Source organism: Bos indicus, chromosome 8 (assembly GCF_029378745.1).
Source record: "Bos indicus isolate NIAB-ARS_2022 breed Sahiwal x Tharparkar chromosome 8, NIAB-ARS_B.indTharparkar_mat_pri_1.0, whole genome shotgun sequence".
Lineage (NCBI taxonomy): Eukaryota > Metazoa > Chordata > Mammalia > Artiodactyla > Bovidae > Bos > Bos indicus.
Genome location: NC_091767.1, coordinates 44,638,673 through 44,660,759, shown reverse-complemented (window position 1 = coordinate 44,660,759; position 22,087 = coordinate 44,638,673). Strand labels below are relative to the sequence as shown.

The window sequence follows — 22,087 nt, the reverse complement described above, 5'->3', positions numbered from 1 at the left end:
TCTTACACAAAAATTTAAGTAAGGTTCGGTGGCTGAAACAGCAACGCTGCATCTCCCAGCTACCTCAGCGCGGAGGCAGGACCACGTGACCGCGTTCTGCCAATGAAAAGTGGGCAGAGGGGCTCCTCACTAGGCCTGGCCAATAAAAATCCTTCTCCCAGTGCTTCAGGGTCCCTCTTTCTCCATCTGCAACTGGATGCAGAGAAGAAAAATATAGAGGACACAGAGCCAAATGTGACAAAAGGAACCCAGGTTCTTGGAGGACCAGACAGAGTCTCCACAGTGACCGACACTGGTTGTGATGGAGTGAAAATTAAAACTTCATTACGTTTACCACTGAGATATTAAGCTTTTTGGTTTTCTTTTCCTTACAACTGTGTTTTTGTTCAGGTTCTTCTAGAATCATGTTCTGAGATATGCATTGGTGTGTAAGCAGTTTATTTGAAGGTGATCCCATAAAACGAGTAAGCGAGGGAGGGAGTAAGACAGGGAAGGTGTGGAAACCAATGGGTGTCCAACCTCTGCCAGTCTCTGCTGTGGGCAGCCAAAGCTTGCCTTACAGGGGAGCTCTGGGAGACAATTTGGAGGGTACTGCACAACCATCCCAACTGAGAGATGGGAGACTGGGGTATTTAGGGGCTTCCTCTCTGTTTGGCATGGGCAGAGAGCTACTTCTAAGAACTCTTAATTCTTCAGGATTCTCAGCATGAAGGTCAAGGGTATACACAACATGTTTGGGGGGATAGATACCCTGGCACAGGCAAATGCTGAGTGGAAAGGAATGGGGCATCAACAGTGTCTGCTGAAGACACAGCCTGCCCTGACTGATTTGAGTACCAACATATAAAGTTAGATGACTTCACATAAAAATCTGAATTTCTGACTTTTTGAAAAAATAAGTCAGTCTAAATTGTATCTGTATTTCTGTACAACAGTGGCTGGAGCTGACTAGTGACTGATGCGCTGGAGGTGGGTAGGGTCCCTAATTCCCCATAGTCCTTACCCTTCCCTAAACTGTTTCTTTTGTTTATGTTAATTTCACGGTCCTTGTGGTAGCCATTTGAATCTGTAACCTTGGTGTCCCCTTAGGCCAAAGCTTTTGTTTTCCCCTTTCCTCTCTCCTTTTTTCAATGCAGCTGCATTTTCTCTCCTCCCTAACCCACTTCAGAAACTACTCAAGATATATCTTGGTGAGACCTTCCCCCATCAGCCTCACCTATTTCATTCACCACACTTCTGTAGTCATCAGGAGTTGCATTGTCCAATATATATAAAAGCCAGATGTGGCTACATATGGCTATTTATGTTTAAAGTTCATTTCATTACAATTAATTAAGATTAATTAAAAATTAAAATGCACCCCTTTCATTGACTACTTCAGGTGTTCAATAGCCATATGACGTCAGGGGCTATGATTCTGGGTGGAACAAACATAACACATTTCCATGATTATAGAAAGTTCTTGGACAGAACAGATCTATAGAATATACTATATTCTTAGTTCTGGTTTTTCTTATAGGGAAAACATTTTTCTTATGTTTTTTGTATTTGCACTTTAAAGTGAAAGCCACCTCAGAAGTAAGAGAGCATGTTCTACACACTGTATATTCTTTCTCACTGTCTAGTACCTAACCAGTCTCCTGCAGTGATATTGAGAATGTTTCTCAAGTTCTTGAATGGTATTCTGTACCAGGGTCCCCAGTGGTCTCATTCAGGGAAACACTGTGTTCTCCTGGCCCCTTCAGGCTTGTGGAAGACTGAGGAAGTAGCTTAGGGTGGAAAAAGACAGAAAAGGTCAGGTATGATTTCAACATCATACCCTCTTAGAATTGAAAGGATACTCATTAAGACCACTTATTGCTTCCTACTTGAAAAAAAGCACCAGAGGTATTTAATCCATACTTTGGTTAAAAAAACATGCAATGCCTTTGTTTAAAATTCTATAGTGATTGGGGCAATATAACATGAGGGTACTGTAGAGCACTCTGACTTGGGAGCCTGACACACGCGGTGGACACTCCAGCTTGATCCCTGTCACCTGTGAGCCCGTGCACCATTTACTTTACTTACCTTCCTTGAGCTTCATTTACTCAAAGGAGACTCATAATAATACCTATCTCAGGGGGTTTTTGTGAGGATTAAATGAGACAAATGTCCAAGGATATGTTATAAATGCTAACTATTGTTATTATCAGCAAAATAAATGAAATTCAAAAGAAAAGCAATCAAGTTAAGAACTGACTTCCAGTGGGGCACCTTGTTGGAAAGGATCCATGTAGATAATGCATCTAGAAAATTCCTCCCATAAAAACATTTTCAGAGTTGCAAGGGATCCATTTTTTGACATTAATTTTTCTTGAAAGATATTAATGTACTCCCACCAGCATAAAAATGAAGATTATTAGGCAAGCATTGCACTCTCCCCTTGTCCTACTCTGCCAAGCAAACAATATCTCAAATTAAAGCTCCCATTCAGTGAGAAATAAATGATGATGGAAATAAAATGTCCAGAAAGAAAGGGACTGAAGAACCTCCATCACTCAGTTTTGGATCAGAAAATAAAATTATAGGGAATATCTACCTCTTTTTCTGTCTTCTCCATCCAAATGTCTTATACATTTGAAAAGAATTGAACATTTTGAATGCTTTCCTTTTCCAAAGAGGTAAACAATGACTGGAAATGTTAATGTTCTCAAGTACCTCTGAGGCATGGCTCTGTCCTCTTGGTCATTGAGCTGTGAAAAGTCATCATGCTGTGAAAAGTCATCAACATTAAATAGTCTCACCAAGATACAGGTTAAAGGCACTTCCTGCTGAATGAAAGGGATCAGGTGAGGCTTATCCAAGAATGGCACTTTGGCCAATGGCCATGATGTCATGATGAAAACTGCTTTCGGCAGAGGCTCCAAAGTGGCATTTGGTAGTCTTTCCTTCTTTACTCCGCCCAGTTTATTGCTAGGGAAAGATGCTCAAAATCTGTTGCTAAGTGAAATAAGGTAGATTACAAAAGAGGATGTGTGGTATGATCATATCCTGGTAAAAGAACCTTGGTTTTCAGCCACAGAAATTCACTCTGGCTCTCAAGAGCTGGTATTTATTGAAAGGATATGGAAGTTCACAGAAGTATCAGTTAGCTATTGCTGCATAACAAACCACCCTAAACTTAGTGGCTTAAAAAAAATCAATTTATTTAGCCCAGGAATGTAGGCTAGTCTTCCCCATCTATCTGAGGCTGTGTGTCCATTAGGTAGTTATGCTTCTGTGGGTTGGCTGAGGCCCATGGGCTTTCCTCCAAATGGTTTCTCATCCTCCAGCAGACGGGCCAAGATGAGGCCAGTCTTGTTCTTATGGTGGAGTCAATGTTCCAGAAAAAAGCCTATGCTCTGAGCTGGCACATTCTTACTTCTGCTGTATTCTTTTGGCCAAAGCAAATGACAAGGCATTCCAGATCCAAGGAGTGAGAAACTAGACTCCGCCTCTTTATAGGGCTCTACCCTCTGTCAGAGGGTGTGGATATGGAGCCCATGAGTTGGGACCATCAATGCAATCAGTTTATCATCACAGAACTGAAGGAAAAGCTGAAGACTTAGTTCTCAGAAGGCCCGGGACCGAGGGATGCTTGGGAATTGCCTGTGATGGCAACTAGTGAGTGATCTTCTCAAGATTTTCCTCTCAGGATGAAGGAATTCCAGCATTTTCAAGTCCTGGGGATCACCTGAAATCCCACCGTGGCCACCTACTTTGGACACAGAGGACACAACATCTAGATTGGCATTTGTACTGGAAATGATGCTCCATGATTGACTGGCTATCTTCAGAGCGAAGTATGGGTGTGGCTTTCCGAGGAAGGGAACTGAGGCTGGTATCCATGCCAACCTGCTCTCTCAGCACCAAACCAGTGACAGGAGTAATACAATATCCACACGTTGGATTTACCAAAGAGATTTTTCTTTTTGTTTGCATATATTTCTTAAGTTTCTCTAAGGAACATGTACTAGGTAATCAGTTCAGCTCAGTCGCTTAGTCATGTCCGACTCTTTGTGACCCCATGGACTGCAGCACTTTTACATTATAAAAAAGGTTGCAGAAACACAAATTTGCAGCAGGACAGGCACAGTAGGAAGGTACTTAGACTTCCGGTATTTTTGCCTCGGCTCTTTTCCTCCTCTCCTTCCTTCTACCTCCACTTCACCTACATTCGTGAACACACAGACACACACCCCTTCCATCTCATTCCAAAAGGAAACTGTTTTGTGAAATGAGAGAAGAAGAGATTGTCTCCAAAGTCATTTCCACTCAAGAATAATAGATGAATGCATACTTCTAATTTACAAGCTAAATTATTTTATATGTTATTTGACACTTTCTCTTTGTTCCAATATACTACATTTTAGCTTTAAAACATGTTCTAAAAGCATGTGAGAGAGAAAGGTTTTCTTCAGTGTCCCCCTCTTTGATCCCCATTACTAGATGCAGATATGACAGTCACCTGGAAGATCACAGAGGTTGAACAGGAGCTATTCTATCCCTGGGGAAGGTTCCAGACTCAGCCTTTACAGAAAGCAGTCTCTGCAGAAAGTATCCCTCCTCACCCAGGTGGCACAGAGGTAAAAAATTCGCCTGCAATGCAGGAGATGCCAGAGAGGTGGGTTTGATCCTTGGGTTGGGAAGATCCTCTGGAGAAGAACATGGCGACCAGCTCCAGGATTCTTGCTTGGAGAATCCCAAGGACAGAAGAGCCTGGTGGGCTACAGTCCATGTGGTCGCAAAGAGTCAGACAGGACTGAGTGCCTGAGCACAGCACAGCACCCTCTACAGTTTAGTCGCTAAGTTGTGTCCGACTCCTGTAACCCATGGACTGTAGCCTGACAGGCTTCTCTGTCGATGAGATTCTCCAGGCAAGAACCCTGGAGTGGGTTGCCATTTCCTTCTTCAAGGAATCTTCCCGACCCAGTGATTGAACCTGAGTCTTCTGCATTGCAGGCAGATTCTTTATCAACTGAGCTACGAGGGAAGTCCCACACACTAATGAGAGAGGAGAGAGAGGGAGGGAGAGGATGAACTCTTAGTACATGCATATAGAAGTCACTGACAAGTGGCTTTGACCTTGTTGGTTGGAATTAGGGTAGTCAAAAAACAAAATAAACAAATAAAACCCCCAGGACAGGGGTGTCCAGCCTCTGGGATCTAATGCCTGATGATCTGAAGTGGAGCTGATATAATAATAATAGAAATAAAGTGTACAATAAATGTAATAACGTACTTGAATTATCCTGAAACCATCCCCCAACCAGTCCATGGAAACACTGACTTCCAGGAAACTGGGCCCTAGTGCCAGAAAGATTGGGGACCACTGCCCCACGACATTCAGTTAAAGTTCAGCTTCAGATAAACAAGAAATAACTTGTTAGTATAAGTATGTCCCATATATTGAAGATATTGTCAGTTTGAATGAGGCAGATTTTAAATATGTATTCAGTTTTAGCAAAAATTCAATTACCATTTGCCAAACACGGCAATTCCAGTTAGAAGACATTTCCAATGTTTTTTGTTCTTCCAAAACCATGCCACCCTCAGGCACAGAGAAAATATGCAACCCAAACCAGACTTTGGCTACAAACCTAAAACTTCTGTTTTGAAGCATCTGAAAGAAATCATGAATGAAAACATTTTATGGGAGGATATTCCTCATTTCCTGTGGTCATGACAGTCTGGAATAGGAATTAGAGTCTGGTTCTAAATTCAGGGAAAAAGTAATTATTTTCTTGTTTTTTATTTTTCGTTCACTAAAGTTATACATATATATAGTACACCCCCCTACACACACACATGTCTTTTTTTAAACAGCAAAATTTACAGTTAACCATAAGCAGTACATGGGAAAGGCCAAGTGAGATGTCTCCTCAGAAACTAAAAAAGGGAAACAAGACTAACACTTCAACTCTGAGGGCTGAATTAATAAAATCCACGCATCATCTACTCAAAACCTTCCAGAACTGCCATATGACTGCAAGAGAACTTGCGACATTAGCAAATACATGAACAGAAGTTTTGATAAGAAAGAGGGTAATTAACTATGGGGCACAGGTGAGGCAGATTTGAAGAGGAAGGTCTTGGCAAATACCTGCCTGGGAGATGCCAGCTGGAGCAAGGGAAAGCTAACGAGAGAAAGGGAAGAACTCAGAAGGAAAGACCTAGTTCAAGGATCATCTGTATTTTGTTAATATGTTCAGCATAGTGAGAACTCTAGTTCCTTGAACATCCAATCTGCCTTGGGTACAAACAATGATGGTACAGTAAGGTAGAAAATTATAGAGAAATGTACTCCAATTGTGGATTGTAGAATCCTCAAAACTCACTGAGGATTCATGTAAAGAAGGAATGGCAGATGTTTCCCCCTCAGTCACTGTACCTTTGAACAGGATTCAGTGTAGCCACCACTTAATCTGTTTCTATCTGGCACTAATGAGGTTGGTCTATTTTAGTCTTTATTGACAAGGAGGAAATGGCAGGCAGCCAGGTGTCCAGAGTACCAATCTATGAAAGGACAATTTCCTCTGTGTTTGCAACACATGGGATGCTTCAGGGATACAATTCTGCTCTTCCGTGATGTTTCCTAAACAGAGGCCAGTGTAATTCTCAAATTTGCCAAGCAGATACACTCACACAGCTCTTGTTTAGGTTCTTTCCTCTGACTATTCCAGTCTTGGAAACATGGAACCAAGGTCAAGTTACCTCACTTACTTTTTGTTTACCAAATGCCTATGTATATATGTTACATGCCAGACATTGTTTTAAAATAATAACTCATTTATGCCTCCTTTTAACTGAACGAGGGACCACTATAATCCCCATTTTACAGATGGGGTAACTGAGGCACAGTGTGGTTAAGAAGCCTGACCAAGTAAGTGACCAACTCAATACCCTGGACTAATTGCTGCATGCTCTCATCTTTGACGTATGCTGATATAATTTGCACCTCTTGGCTGCACCAATGCTAATTCTCCTGATTCCTTTGGGAATAAATTTTCCTGGGTGGGAGAGGTGGGGATGGAGTTTCAAGGAAATGCATATTGCTAAGGAAGACGGGAAAGATAAAATGTACCATGGCAACTCTGTTAACTTTAACATGGTTGAAATCAGTTGTCTCAAGAAACCTAGTGTTTGGCTTCCCAACATGAAGTTCAGGGGCTCCCATTTCAAAATTGGTTATGAAACTCCAGAGAGGAAAAACCATGTTAGCAGCTGTCTTACCCCCCGAATTTCAGCATCTATGGATCTGAAATGTTCAGAAATGTTTTCGATTTGGCTGAAGCCAGAATTAAGTTCCTTCTCTAACGCTAAGAAAATTTCTCTCTGTGAAGGAGTTATTATTATTGGTATGTGATAACTGGGGTGACCATATAACTAATCAGACAAACTGCAATACTTTTAGGAGTAAAGAGGGCAGTGATAATAATTAAGCAAGGACAAGTTGGCATTAAAACCAAGACTCAACTTGGCATATAGACGATATCATCACAAGAATGATAAATGAAACTAAAACTAGCCTCTCTTCTCTGTGCATGTGTGTATCTGTTAATCCCATACTCCTAAATTATCCTTCCCCCTAGAACTAGCATCTTCAAGGTATGACAAAGGTCTTATTCTGTATAAGCCCAACTGGGATATTACGTGACATCTTTGTTATTCTTGTCCTGGGTTGGCATTTTGCAGGCAGATTCTTTACTGTCTGAGCCACCAGGGAAGCCCATTGATAAGTCACCCAAGTCTTGTAAGTGCTGTGAGAGCTCATGGTAGGATTCTGATAAGACCTGCATGGGAGCCCTGCAGACATGGTTGTCCATCCCTGATGCAACTGCTTAATGGAACACCTGAGACCCCACAAAGTTAGGCCAAGTTAGTGGACAAAAATATAGACTAGGTAATTTTCAACAGATGACCAACTGCCACCTGAACATCCAAATGGATTTTTTCCTGAGCTCACTTGATATGCTCTAGCTCAGTGGAGGGTGACAGGATGTCAAGGAGACTTGAACCCTTGCCAGCTGAATGACAGCTGAAGGGAATGGGAACATATAGCTTGGAGTAGGGAAACATGGGGAACCCCAGGGGTGGAATCAGATGACTGACTCACTGCCATGTTCAAGAAGGAATAGGCTTATTCTGAGTTGCCCAGAGTGTGGTACAAACTCCAGGCAATCAGATTTTGGCTCAATTTAAGTGACTTGTCTTTTTGTTGTTGTTTTAATTTTGAGGGAAATGTTTTAACGATAACAATAGCATGTGCTCTTTGGAAAAAATTTAAACAGGAATGAAACCTACAAGGTGAAAAGTGAAAAAAAGCCTTCCTCTTCCCGCCTGTTCCCACTTCCCCCACCCAAACCCATTCTTCAGGAATATCCTAGATCTTTATCCTCTGGCATCCCTATCTGTGCACATGCAAACACACCATCCACACATGTACACATGTATACTATGTTGGCATATGATTTTGTTCTATTTTTGTTTTATTCTTAAAAGTATAGCCATAAAATTGGCATATTTCAGGAGGTTATTAAGAAGGGCCCTCCTATGTAAATTTCAAAGATTTCTGAATGATGTGACCTACGGATGCCTTGCTAAAGGATTGATAACCGTCAAACATGACTTTCTTGACTGCATGGATTTGAAGCGTTCCACAATTTTAGTTAGCCTGTTCTGACTTTTTTTTTTTTTCATTAAAAGCTTTTAGTAGGTGCCTTGAAAAATAAGTCCATATTTTGCCCTGGCACATGTTCACTAGCGGTAAAGAACCCGCCTGCCAATTCAGGAGATATGAGATGCAGGTTCCGATCCCTGGGTCAGGAAGATCCCCTGGAGAAAAGCATGGCAACCCACTCCAGTATTTGTGCCTGGAGAATCCCATGGATAGAGGCGCCTGGTGGGCTACAGTCATAGGGTCTCACAAAGTCAAACACAACTGAAGCGACTAAGCACACATGTTCATAAGAGGAAAAAATGTTCAAATGATTTAAGAGGTTTGAAAATGGAGGGGGCCTCTAAGAGTTTTGGACACTGGCTACGTTTAAGCAGAGGATGAATGACCACCTCATTGAGATGCTGTGAAGGAGATTAAAGCCACAAATGGGAAGGAAGGGATGTGGAGATTTGGACTGTGTGCCTTCCCAGATCCATTTCAACGTGCTGAGTCCCTGACTTCCTGCACATGCTCCCCTGGGGGATAAGAAAGATTCAGGAGGAGCTCTGTGAACAGGAGCATCCAAATGGCCCCGACCTCCCCACCCCCACCAGGAACCGCCTGCTCATACACAGCCTGGCCGGTTCCGGAGGCCGCCCACTGACACGTGGCTGGTGGACAGGAACACCTGCAGGCAGCAATGCTTGTTCCAGCTGCTCTTGTACCTTGGGCGCTTTCATCTTAGGTACCTTGATTTAAAGGAAAGCAAATTCCTCTCTAAACACTGCAGGTTCTAAATTGATAGCAAATACTGTACATTCTTAAGAGCCTGGCAGGACAGGAAATTACTCCTTCACCTGTTTCCTATTTTGATATTTCATCAAGATGGAATTTAGTGGCTATAAAATACATTATTATTATAGTTGATCTTAAAAAAGAGACACTGGTTAGAATTTTCAGTATTCAGAATCCCCTTTATTTGTTCATGGGTTGGACAAATGTAAATATTTCTTTTCTTTTTACCTTAAAAAAATAACCCCGAGACACACCGCAAAAAAGTACATTGAACATCTATATATGTACATTCACCAATTATTAACATTTTACCACCTTTTCTCTATCTCTGTCTATATAAATATACATATTAATATCATTGTCAGGAACTGCTATAGGTTGAATGTTTGTGCCCCCCTCGATCCATGTGTTGCAATTCTAACCCCCATTGTGATGGTGATTGAGGTGGGACCTTTGGGAGGTGATCAGGTCATGAAGGGAGAGCACCCAAGATTAGGAGTAGCGCCCTTATGCTGCTGCTACTGCTACTAAGTCACTTCAGTCGTGTCCAACTCTGTGTGACCCCATAGACCCCACCAGGCTCTGCCATCCCTGGGATTCTCCAGGCAAGAACACCCAAGTGGGTTGCCATTTCCTTCTCCAATGCGTGAAAGTGAAAAGTGAAAGTGAAGTCGCTAGTCGTGTCCGACTCTTAGCGACCTCATGGACTACAGCCTACCAGGCTTCTCCATCCATGGGATTTTCCAGGCAAGAGTACTGGAGTGGGGTGCCATTGCCTTCTCTGAGTGCCCTTATAAGAAGACCTAAAGAGACATTTCTCCAAAGAAGACATACAGATGGCCAAGAGGCACATAAGAAGATGCTCAGCATCATTAAGTATTATGCAAATCAAAACTACAATGAGATACCACTTCATACCAATCAGAATGGCCATCGTCATAGGTCTACAAACAATAAATGCTAGAGAGGATGTGGAGAAAAGGGAACCTCTTGTACTGTCGGTGGGAATATAAATCAATACAGCCACTATGGAGAAGAGTAAGGAGGTTTCTTTAAAAACAAAAAATAGAGTCACCATATGATCTAGCCATCCCATTCCTGGGTGTATATAAGGAAAGGGTGAAAGCTCTAATTTGAAAACACACATGCACCCCAATGTTCATAGCAGCACTATTTACAATAGCCAAGACATGGAAGCAGCTTAAGTGTCCCTCAACAGATGAATGGATAAAGGAGATATATCTCTATCCTATATGTACACATACACATATATAGTGGAATACTGCTTAAGTCATAAAAAAGAATGAAATAATGACATCTGCAGCAATGTGGGTGGACCTGATCTAGATCAGGATCTAGATCACCATACTAAGTGAAGGAAGTCAGACAAAGATAAATAGCATATGATATCACTTACGTATAGAATCTAAAAAAAAGGGACAAACGAACTTATTTACAAAACAGAAGCAGACTCACAGATTTAGATAATGAACTTAATGGTTACTAGAGGGGAGGGTTGAGGGGAGGGAGAGATTAGGAATTTGGGATTGATACACACTACACTATACTTAAAATATATAACCAACAAGGACCTACTTTATAGCCCAGGGAACTCTGCTCAATATTCTGTAATAACCTAAATGGGAAAAGAACTTGAAAAAGAATAGATACATACATGGTATAACTGATTCATTTTGCTGTACAACTGAAACTAACACAACACTGTTAATCAACTATATTCCAATATAAATATAAAATAAAAATTCAAAAAAGAGTATTCACCAAATTTTTTTTTAAAAGATACCCCCCCCCCTTCCCGCCAACAAAGCTCCCTTGACCCTTTCCCCCTTTGAGGATACAGAGAAGTAGACAACCCAGACAACCCAGAAGAGGGCCCTCCCTTGGACATGCACAATGATCTTGGACTTCTAGTCGCTAGAACTGTGAGAAATACTTTTCTGTCGTTTATAAGTCATCCAGTCTGTTGTATTATGGTACAGCAACCCATATGGACTAAGGCGGGCAGTATTTGAGGTGAGTTACAGACATTGTGTTTCTTCTCACCTAAACATATGTGCAAGTGTTTGCTAGAACAAGGGCACAGTATAATGATGCAATTGAGGATACTTTCCAATATAATACTATTACTGAACACAATCATATTCAAATTTGCCCATATTTCTAATATTGTTCATCCTGGGTGTTCATTGGAAGGACTGATGTTAAAGCTGAAACTCCAATACTTTAGCCACCTCATGCAAAGAGCTGACTCGCTGGAAAAGACTCTGATGCTGGGAGGGATTGGGGGCAGGAGGAGAAGGGGACGACAGAGGATGAGATGGCTGGATGGCATCACTGACTCGATGGACATGAGTCTGAGTGAACTCCGGGAGTTGGTGATGGACCGGAAGGCCTGGCGTGCTGCGATTCATGGGGTCGCAAAGAGTCGGACACGACTGAGCGACTGAACTGAATTGAACTTGACTGAACTGAATTGAACTGAACTGAACATGCTCTTCCAATCTGGGATTGAATATGTACACTTAGCTGTCATGTTTCTTTAGTCTCTTTTAACTCAATGGTTCCTTAGCCTTTGTCCTTTATAATACTGATATTCTTGACAAGTACAGGCCAGTGGTTTTCCAGCATGTCTTTTGAATTGGGTTTATTTGGTGTTTCCTTTGTACAAGATTCAAACCATGCACCTGCTGTGTCCATCTCAGTACATCACCTTAGGAGGCACTTGCTGTCTGTTTGCCCCATTATTGGTGACAGTGACTTTTGATCATGTGGTACCCAGATGATTTCTCCACTTTACAGAATCCTTTCCCTTTTCATAATCAATAAATAATTGACGAGTATACACTGGTATCGTCACCCAGCACTTTTCACGCAAGATAATTTTTTCTCTTTGTTGTACTAAATAATCTATGGAGAGTTACTTTTAGGCTATGTAAATAGCTCATTTACAAGCAAACTGGTTTTAGCATCCATTGATAATCCTTGCCTGAATCAATGACAATCGTGCGTAGATGCTTCTGGAAAAAGGAATACTGTATTAATAATACTGAGGTTTCTTCCTTGCACCCTTTCCCCATATTCCTCCTCCGACACCAGAAGGAATGCCCCAGGCAAACCATTTTGGCCATTATGGCTAAAGGTCCCTGACAGCACCTTCTCCCCACCATCCCAAAGTCTGAGCTCTGCCTGGAGGATGAGGCAGCCATGGTAAAGCAACAAGAGCCTGAGGTTGAGAGGCAGATGAGCCGTGGCCTAGCATCTCTCCTGGAGAGTCCACAGCTTCCTCTAAATGAACACAACCTAAACTGAACCGTGAGGAGGTCATGCCCTCAAACCTGTGCTTCCCTCAGAGTTCCAATCTCAGTGAACATCACCACTATCTACCCAGTTGCCCAAGCCCAAAATCTGGGAAGCACACTCTAGTTCCAATTCCTTGTGACTCTCCACATCTAATTAACAACCGTCCTATGTGATGATACTTTCCAAACATCTCCAAGAATCCATCCTCTTCTCTCCAGCCCTATGGTACCACCTGGTTCAGGCTACCACCATCTCTCACCTTCTCTTTTGCAACAGCCTCCTGACTGTCTCCTTAACTCCAAGATTACGTGAACCCAAATCCATCCATTTCACTTCATTCAGAGTCACCTTTCTGTGGTATAAATCTGATCGTGTCCCTCCCCACCCTCACCCCAGTACACCCTTTGGTAGCTCCTCATTCCTGTGACGATCATTTAGCTAAAGTGAGAAGTCTCAACTCCCTACCATGGGATAAAATGACCGCAGCCTAGAGTTGGCCCATTTCACCAGTGATATTTCTCATCATGGAACCACTTCTTAACTTACTTACTGACCTCACTTCTGGCCAGACAGACCAAGACAGGCACAAAGTGACATAACTGTATGAAACATGTTCTTGGAAAAAAACACAGGCAGCTCCTCAACGTGCACATGTATAGAAAAAGAAGTACGTCAAGGCTGTATATTGTCACCCTGCTTTAAATATGCAGAGTACATCATGAGAAACGCTGGACATTTTTATATGCAGAGTACATCGTGAGAAACGCTGGACTGAAAGAAACACAAGCTGGAATCAAGATTGCCAGGAGAAATATCAGTAACCGCAGATATGCAGATGACACCACCCTTATGGCAGAAAGTGAAGAGGAACTAAAAAGCCTCTTGATGAAAGTGAAAGAGGAGAGTGAAAAAGTTGACTTAAAGCTCAACATTCAGAAGGCGAAGACCATGGTATCCGGTCTCATCACTTCATGGGAAATAGATGGGGAAACAGTGGAAACAGTGTCAGACTTTATTTTTGGGGGCTCCAAAATCACTGCAGATGGTGACTGCAGCCATGAAATTAAAAGACGCTTACTCCTTGGAAGGAAATTTATGACTAACCTAGATAGCATTTTCAAAAGCAGAGACATTACTTTGCCAACAAAGGTCCGTCTAGTCAAGCCTATGGTTTTTCCTGTGGTCATGTATAGATATGAGCGTTGGACTGTGAAGAAGGCTGAGCGCTGAAGAATTGATGCTTTTGAACTGTGGTGTTGGAGAAGACTCTTGAGAGTCCCTTAGACTGCAAGGAGATCCCAACCAATCCATTCTGAAGGGGATCAGCCATGGGATTTCTTTGGAAGGAATGATGCTAAAGCTGAAACTCCAGAACTTTGGCCACCTCATGCGAAGAGTTGACTCACTGGAAAAGACTCTGATGCTGGGAGGGATTGGGAGCAGGAGGAGAAGGGGACAACAGAGGATGAGATGGCTGGATGGCATCACTGACTCGATGGACATGAGTCTGGGTGAACTCTGGGAGTTGGTGATGGACAGGGAGGCCTGGCGTGCTGTGATTCATGGGGTCGCAAAGAGTCGGACACGGCTGAGCGACTGAAATGAACTGAACTGAACTGAACTAAAAGCAACTTTCCCTCAAAATATCATGGAAGCAGCTCTGGCCTGGCCATTTCCAGGACTGTGACTTTAGAAAGTCGTCCCCCAGGGGTGGATCCTTCTTACTTGAAGAGAGAAATTAAGTACTCAGCAGGAGAGAGTGCCTTCAGTTTGCTCAACAGGGCGGGTGAGGCCATTGAAAGACTGGCCACCAGAGGGCGCACCATGACCCTGCAACAGGCTTGAGGAGGGCTGGGTTCCACATTTATCTTGAAAGAAAAGATATTAGAAACATATTACATATATTTATTTATGCTTTCTGACTAACATATGCATCCCAAATCCCAGGGAAGCCACATTCTTTTATTTTTGTGCCGTATCCATGGTTTCAGGACAAACATGCTAAGAAAAACTTTTCCCATCACTGAACAGAAAAGGAAATATGAAAGCTTGGGCTGTTTCCTTCTTCCAAAAGTCAGACCACCTTCTAAATAGTCTCTCCTTAGGCACTGAAGACATGTATAAAACTAATTCACTGAAGAAATGTCTAAAACTCTTTATAGCACATTACTCATAAATATTGGAAATTTCTCAACAATAATGAAGATCAGGCAAAATGACAATATTAATAAAATATGATTAACAGCTACTTCTTATTGAGTATTTACTGTTTCAGATATCATGCTAAGAGTTTGATATTCATTCTAAGTAAATATAAATGTATGCAATCCACAGAATAAGCTTTAAATATAAGTATTATTCCTATTTTGCAAACAAGAAAACAGCCCCAGAGCACTTCAGTAACGTCTAAGATCACAGAATCGGAATTTAAATGGAAGTCTGTTAGATATCAAAGTCAATGAGCTCTTCATCTTGGTGACCTCTCCTCTTTCTCTTAAAATCCCACGGTCTTAGAGAGAACAAGATGGCGGAGGAGTAGGGGGAGGTGGAGTACATCTCTCTATGGATACATCAGGAACACACCTTCAGATTCAGAAGTGCATGCAGAACACCAGCTGAGAGCAGCCAGGAGGACCCGACCAGGGGAAAAGAATATATAGATCCATGCAAAACTCGGTAGGACGAAGGAATTATGGGGAAAACAGAGTGTTAGCAGGACTGGACTTGTCCTTGGTGGGTGGGGGGCCTGAAGCAGGGGTCCGATCTCCACCTCAGGGCAATTGTCTAAGTCAGAGGAGAAACATTTAAGGCTGAAGGTGAAACAGTTGATCTGTGGCAGTCTAAATGGAATGAGAAACAGATAGTCCTTGCCCCAGCCACGCATACCCTGGAGAGGGATGCAAGTTCCCTGGAAGGTGCAGTGGCTGGGAGCTGGAGTTTAGGGATTGTGGAGCAATCCCAGGGCGAGGGCTGCTGATGACTGCGGAGAGACTGATCGAGGGGAGTTAAGGGAGGAGATTGTGGCGGGAAATGCCTGTGGAGGAAAGCTGGGCAGCTATGGAAGCAAAGCAGTACTGCTGAGTCACGTGTAGGGGGTGGAGCCATCACTATAGCCTCTCTTTCCCCACAAGCCAGCATCTGCAGCTGAACAACAGAGAGGCTGACCCATCAAACACCTGACACATTGAACTACAAAGAAGGACCCCACCCAGGGTGCCCCTTTAAGTACCTGATGTGCCAGTATACAGGGTAGGACCCCATCCAGGAGAGCCTCTCTATGTGTCGGAAGTGCCAGGGAACAACAGAGACGGACCCCAGGCAAGGGAGCCATCCAAGTGCCTGAATGGGCGGAGCTATGGGGAAAGACTGGCCAAAGAGGCATTCTGATTGCCAGCTACAAGAAGCTTGAAAAAAGACTCTGATAAGGCCATAACTCCTGCAGCGGAGGCAGTTCCTGTCGCAGCACACTTGGCACTGCCAGGGTCCCCGCAAGCCAAGAAGCTTCGCAACCTTCACGCTCAACTCACTGTGGCAGAGCTGACACAGGCAAAAAAAGTCTTGCGTCTATGCGTGCAGGGTAACTTCGGTTGTGTCTGACTCTGTGACCCTATAGACTGTGGCCGCAAGGATTCTCTGTCAGGGAGGGGGTTCTCTATGCTAGAATACTGAAGCAAATTGGCCAATACTGGTTGCCATATCCTTCTAGAGCTCTATATTTCCCGCTGCCCTAGCCACCAACTCCCCTGAGTACCAGGTGCTGCCAGAACCCCTGCGACCTAAGCAGCTGCACCACCTCCACAACTGGCCCTCACAGGGGCAAACCCAAGTCCTCCAGGGCAGGCTCAGCAGGAAACCCCAGTGGATGACCCACATGCCAGAGGTGGAAATAAAACCATGATTAAAACCCAGAGGCAGTGTGGCTAAGAAAGAAGACCCAAAACTTTCCCACCAGCTGTACAAGCCGTAGATTAAATCTACACAACCAACTAGGCAGACTCTGTGTCTATGGAATATATAAAAGGTAATTGAGAGCTCCCACAAAAGAAAACACACTAATTCTGATAGCTGTGGACATTGGAGGCAAGAACACAGAGGAGTAGGACCAGTTAGAATCTGAGCTGCCCCACAGCAGATCCAGAGATCAGCACAGTGTTGGAGGGCATCCTAGGGAGGTGAGGTGACTGTGACTCCCAGCGAGGGAAAGAACTCTGACAGCAGTGAAACAAGAAAAACATTTATTATTCTTACGTTTTGACTTGTTCTGTAGATTTTTTAGATTTTTTTCTTTTTCTTTTTCCTTTTTTATCCCCCTCTGTTGTAGTTATTGATTTTACTGGCACTATGAAATCTAATTAAGCTTTTGAGCTTTTATTTTTTTCTCAGTCGCATTTTTTATTGTTATAAACCTCTGCCTTTACATTGGGCTTTTTGTAACCTCTGCCTTTACATTGGGCTTTTGCAGTTCTGTGGGTTCTCCCTTTTTTTCTCTTTTTTTAATTTTAATTTTTAAACCTATTATTTTTTTCTACATTTATTCCTTTGTTTGCTTTTCCTACTGTTCTTTTCCCCTTGAGGTTAATCTTTAATGTATGTAAATCTTCTTTATCTACCTCTATTTAACTCTGCATAAGGCAAACCACTTCAGTATTCTTGCCTTGAGAACCCCATGAATAGGATGAAAAGGCAAAATGATAGGATTCTGAAAGAGAAACTCCCCAGGTCAGTAGGGGCCCAATATGCTACTGGAGATCAGTGGAGAAATAACTCCAGAAAGAATGAAGGGATGGAGCCAAAGCAAAAACAATACCCAGCTGTGGATGTGACTGGTGATAGAAGTAAGGTCCGATGCTGTAAAGAGCAATACTGCATAGGAACCTGGAATGTCAGGTCCATGAATCAAGGCAAATTGGAAGTGCTCCAACAAGAGATGGCAAGTGTGAATGTCGACAGTCTAGGAATCAGCGAACTGAAATGGACTGGAATGGGTGAATTTAACTCAGATGACCATTATATCTACTACTGCGGGAAGGAATCCATCAGAAGAAATGGAGTGGACATCATGGTCAACTAAAGAGTCCAAAATGCAGTACTTGGATGCAATCTCAAAAAGGACAGAATGATCTCTGTTCATTTCCAAGGCAAACCATTCAATATCACAGTAATCTAAGTCTATGCCCCAACCAGTAATGCTGAAGAAGCTGAAGTTGAACGGTTCTATGAAGACCTACAAGACCTTTTAGAACTAACACGCAAGACCTTTTTGACCTAACACCCAGTCATTATAGGGGACTGGAATGCAAAAGTAGGAAGTCAAGAAACACCTGGAATAACAGGCAAATTTGGCCTTGGAATACGGAATGAAGCAGGGCAAAGACTAATAGAGTTTTGCCAAGAAAATGCATAGGTCATAGCAAACACCCTCTTCCAACAACACAAGAGAAGACTATACATATGGACATCACCAGATGGTCAACACCAAAATCAGACTGATTATATTCTTTGCAGCCAAAGATGAAGAAGCTCTATACAGGCAGCAAAAACAAGACCAGGAGCTGTCTGTGGCCCAGATCATGAACTCCTTATTGCCAAATTCAGACTGAAATTGAAGAAAGTAGGGAAAACCACTAGACCATTCAGGTATGACCTAAATCAAATCCCTTATGATTATACAGTGGAAGTAAGAAATATATTTAAGGGCCTAGATCTGATAGACAGACTGCCTGATGAACTATGGAATGAGGTTTGTGACATTGTACAGGAGACAGGGAGCAAGACCATCCCCATGGAAAAGAAATGCAAAAAAGCAAAATGGTTGTCTGAGGAGGCCATACAAAAGCTGTAAAAAGAAGAGAAGTGGAAAGCAAAGGAGAAAAGGAAAGATATAAGTATCTGAATGCAGAATTCCAAAGAATAGCAAGAAGAGATAGGAAAGCCTTCCTCAGTGATCAATGCAAAGAAATAGAGGAAAACAACAGAATGGGAAAGACTAGAGATTTCTTCAAGAAAATTAGAGATACCAAGGGAACATTTCATGCAAAGATGGGCTCGATAAAGGACAGAAATGGTATGGACCTAACAGAAGCAGAAGATATTAAGAAGAGGTGGCAAGAATACACAGAAGAAGTGTACAAAAAAGAGCTTCACGACCCAGATAATCACGATGGTGTGATCACTGACCTAGAGCCAGACATCCTGGAATGTGAAGTCAAGTGGGCTTAGAAAGCATCACTACAAACAAAGCTAGTGGAGGTGATGGAATTCCAGTGGAGCTATTTCATATTCTGAAAGATGATGCTGTGAAAGTGGTGCACTCAATATGCCAGCAAATTTGGAAAACTCAACAGTGACCACAGGACTGGAAAAGGTCAGTTTTCATTCCAATCCCAAAGAAAGGCAATGCCAAAGAAGGCTCAAGCTACCGCACAATTGCACTCATCTCACACGCTAATAAAGTAATGCTCAAAATTCTCCAAGCCAGGCTTCAGCAATACGTGAACTGTGAACTTCCAGATGTTCAAGCTGGTTTTAGGAAAGGCAGAGGAACCAGAGATCAAATTGCCAACATCCGTTGGATCATGGAAAAAGCAAGAGAGTTCCAGAAAAACATCTATTTCTGCTTTATTGACTATGCCAAAGCCTTTGACTGTGTGGATCACAATAAACTGTGGAAAATTCTTCAAGCGATGGGAAGGCCAGACTACCTGACCTGCCTCTTGAGAAACCTACATGCAGGTCAGAAAGCAACAGTTAGAACTGGACATGGAACAACAGACTGGTTCTAAATAGGAAAAGGAGTACATCAAGGCTGTATATTGTCACCATGCTTATTTAACTTATATGCAGAGTACATCATGAGAAACGCTGGACTGGAAGAAATACAAGCTGGAATCAAGATTGCCGGGAGAAATATCAATAACCTCAGATATGCAGATGACACCACCCTTATGGCAGAAAGTGAAGAGGAACTAAAAAGCCTCTTGATGAAAGTGAAAGAGGAGAGTGAAAAAGTTGGCTTAAAGCTCAACATTCAGAAAACAAAGATCATGGCATCCGGTCCCATCACTTCATGGGAAAAAGATGGGGAAACAGTGGAAACAGTGTCAGACTTTATTTTTGGGGGCTCCAAAATCACTGCAGACTGCAGCCATGAAAGTAAAGGATGCTTACTCCTTGGAAGGAAAGTTATGACCAACCTAGAGAGCATATTCAAAAGCAGAGATATTACTTTGCCAACAAAGGTCCGTCTAGTCAAGGCTATGGTTTTTCCAGTGGTCATGTATGGATGTGAGAGTTGGACTGTGAAGGCTGAGCGCCAAAGAATTGATGCTTTTGAACTGTGGTGTTGGAGAAGACTCTTGAGAGTCCTTTGGACTGCAAGGAGATCCAACCAGTCCATTCTGAAGGAGATCAGCCCTGGGATTTCTTTGGAAGGAATGATGCTAAAGCTGAAACTCCAGTACTTTGGCCACTTCGTGTGAAGAGTTGACTCACTGAAAAGACTCTGATGCTGGGAGAGATTGGGGGCAGGAGGAGAAGGGGACGACAGAGGATGAGATGGCTGGATGGCATCACCGACTCAATGGACGTGAGTCTGAGTGAACTCCAGGAGTTGGTGATGGACAGGGAGGCCTGGCGTGCTGCGATTCATGGGTCGCAAAGAGTCGGACACGACTGAACAACTGAACTGAACTGAACTTATCATATTTTTTCAACATTTTTTCCTTTGTTTGCCTTGCCTACTCTTCTTTTCCCCTTGCAGTTAATCTTTAATGTATATAAATCTTCTTAATCTACCTCTATTTAACTTTGCATATCTGTTCTTTCTTTCCTTTCCTCTCAATGTATTTGTTAGTTTTGTTTTCATTGTTTTATTCCCCATCTGTCACCTTGCTTTAGTTTTGTTTTCCAGGTTGTGCTTTAGTTAGTTTTATTCTTAACTGGTAAATATAATTTTTTATTTTCTTTGTTCACTAGGTTAATCTACTGTACTTTACTTTTGTTGGACTGTTTGACGTTGCTCATGGGTGTATATGTGTATATTTCATTATTTTAATTATTATTTGTCATTTGTCTGGGGTTTATCTTTGGTTTCTCATTTTTGGATATTTGTTTTAATCTCACTTAATGCCATGACAAACTACTTATGGGATCTTTGTTCCTGACCAGAGATCAAGCTCTGAGCCTTTGGAGTGGGAGCACTGACTCCAAGGCCCTAGACTACCAGAGAACTAACCCTAGGGGGCATCAAACAGAATTCACACAAAGGAAACCACTTGAACACAAGACCCAGCATCACCCAGTTATCGGCAGATAGGATTATCACCTCACTCAGCCTTGCCCATCAGTTCAGTTCAGTCACTCAGTCATGTCTGACTCTTTGCGACCCCATGAATTGCAGCACGCCAGGCCTCCCTGTCCATCACCAACTCCTGGAGTTCACTCAGACTCACGTCCATTGAGTCAGTGATGCCATCCAGCCATCTCATCCTCTGTTGTCCCCTTCTCCTCCTGCCCCCAATCCCTCCCACCATCAGAGTCTTTTCCAATGAGTCAACTCTTCGCATGAGGTGGCCAAAGTACTGGAGTTTCAACTTCAGCACCATTCCTTCCAAAGAAATCCCAGGGCTGATCTCCTTCAGAATGGACTGGTTGGATCTCCTTGCAGTCCAAGGGACTCTCAAGAGTCTTCTCCAACACCACAGCTCAAAAGCATCAATTCTTCGGCGCTCAGCCTTCTTCACAGTCCAACTCTCACATCCATACATGACCACTGGAAAAACCATAGCCTTGACTAGACAGACCTTTGTTGGCAAAGTAATGTCTCTGCTTTTGAAAATGCTATCTAGGTTGGTCATAACTTTCCTTCCAAGGAGTAAGCGTCTTTTAATTTCATGGCTGCAGTCACCATCTGCAGTGAACAAACAAACAAAAACTCAGCTCAAATCTCACCCTATACAAAGCTTACACAAACTACTGTACCAAACTTAGGAGGGCAGAATCCAAAAGAAAGAAAGAATTCAACCTTGAATCCTGGGAAACTGGTAAGTCACTTCAGTCGTGTCCGACTCTGTGTGACCCTAGAGACGGCAGCCCACCAGGCTCTCCTGTGCCTGGGATTTTCCAGGCAAGAAAACTGTCTGGGTTGTCATTTCCTTCTCCAATGCATGAAAGTGAAAAGTGAAAGTGAAGTCGCTAGTCACGTCCGACTCTTAGCGACCCCATGGACTGCATCCTACCAGGCTCCTCCGTCCATGGGATTTTTCTAGGCAAGAGTAGCAGAGTGGGGTGCCA

General features: G+C 42.8%; 1 long non-coding RNA gene across 1 annotated transcript in view; it reads right to left on the bottom strand.

Annotated features, from left to right (window-relative positions):
• The window catches only part of LOC139184439 (uncharacterized), a 175,163-nt gene that overhangs the window by 72,948 nt on the left and 80,128 nt on the right, over positions 1 to 22,087 (bottom strand). The gene's annotated exons all lie outside the window — the stretch shown is intronic.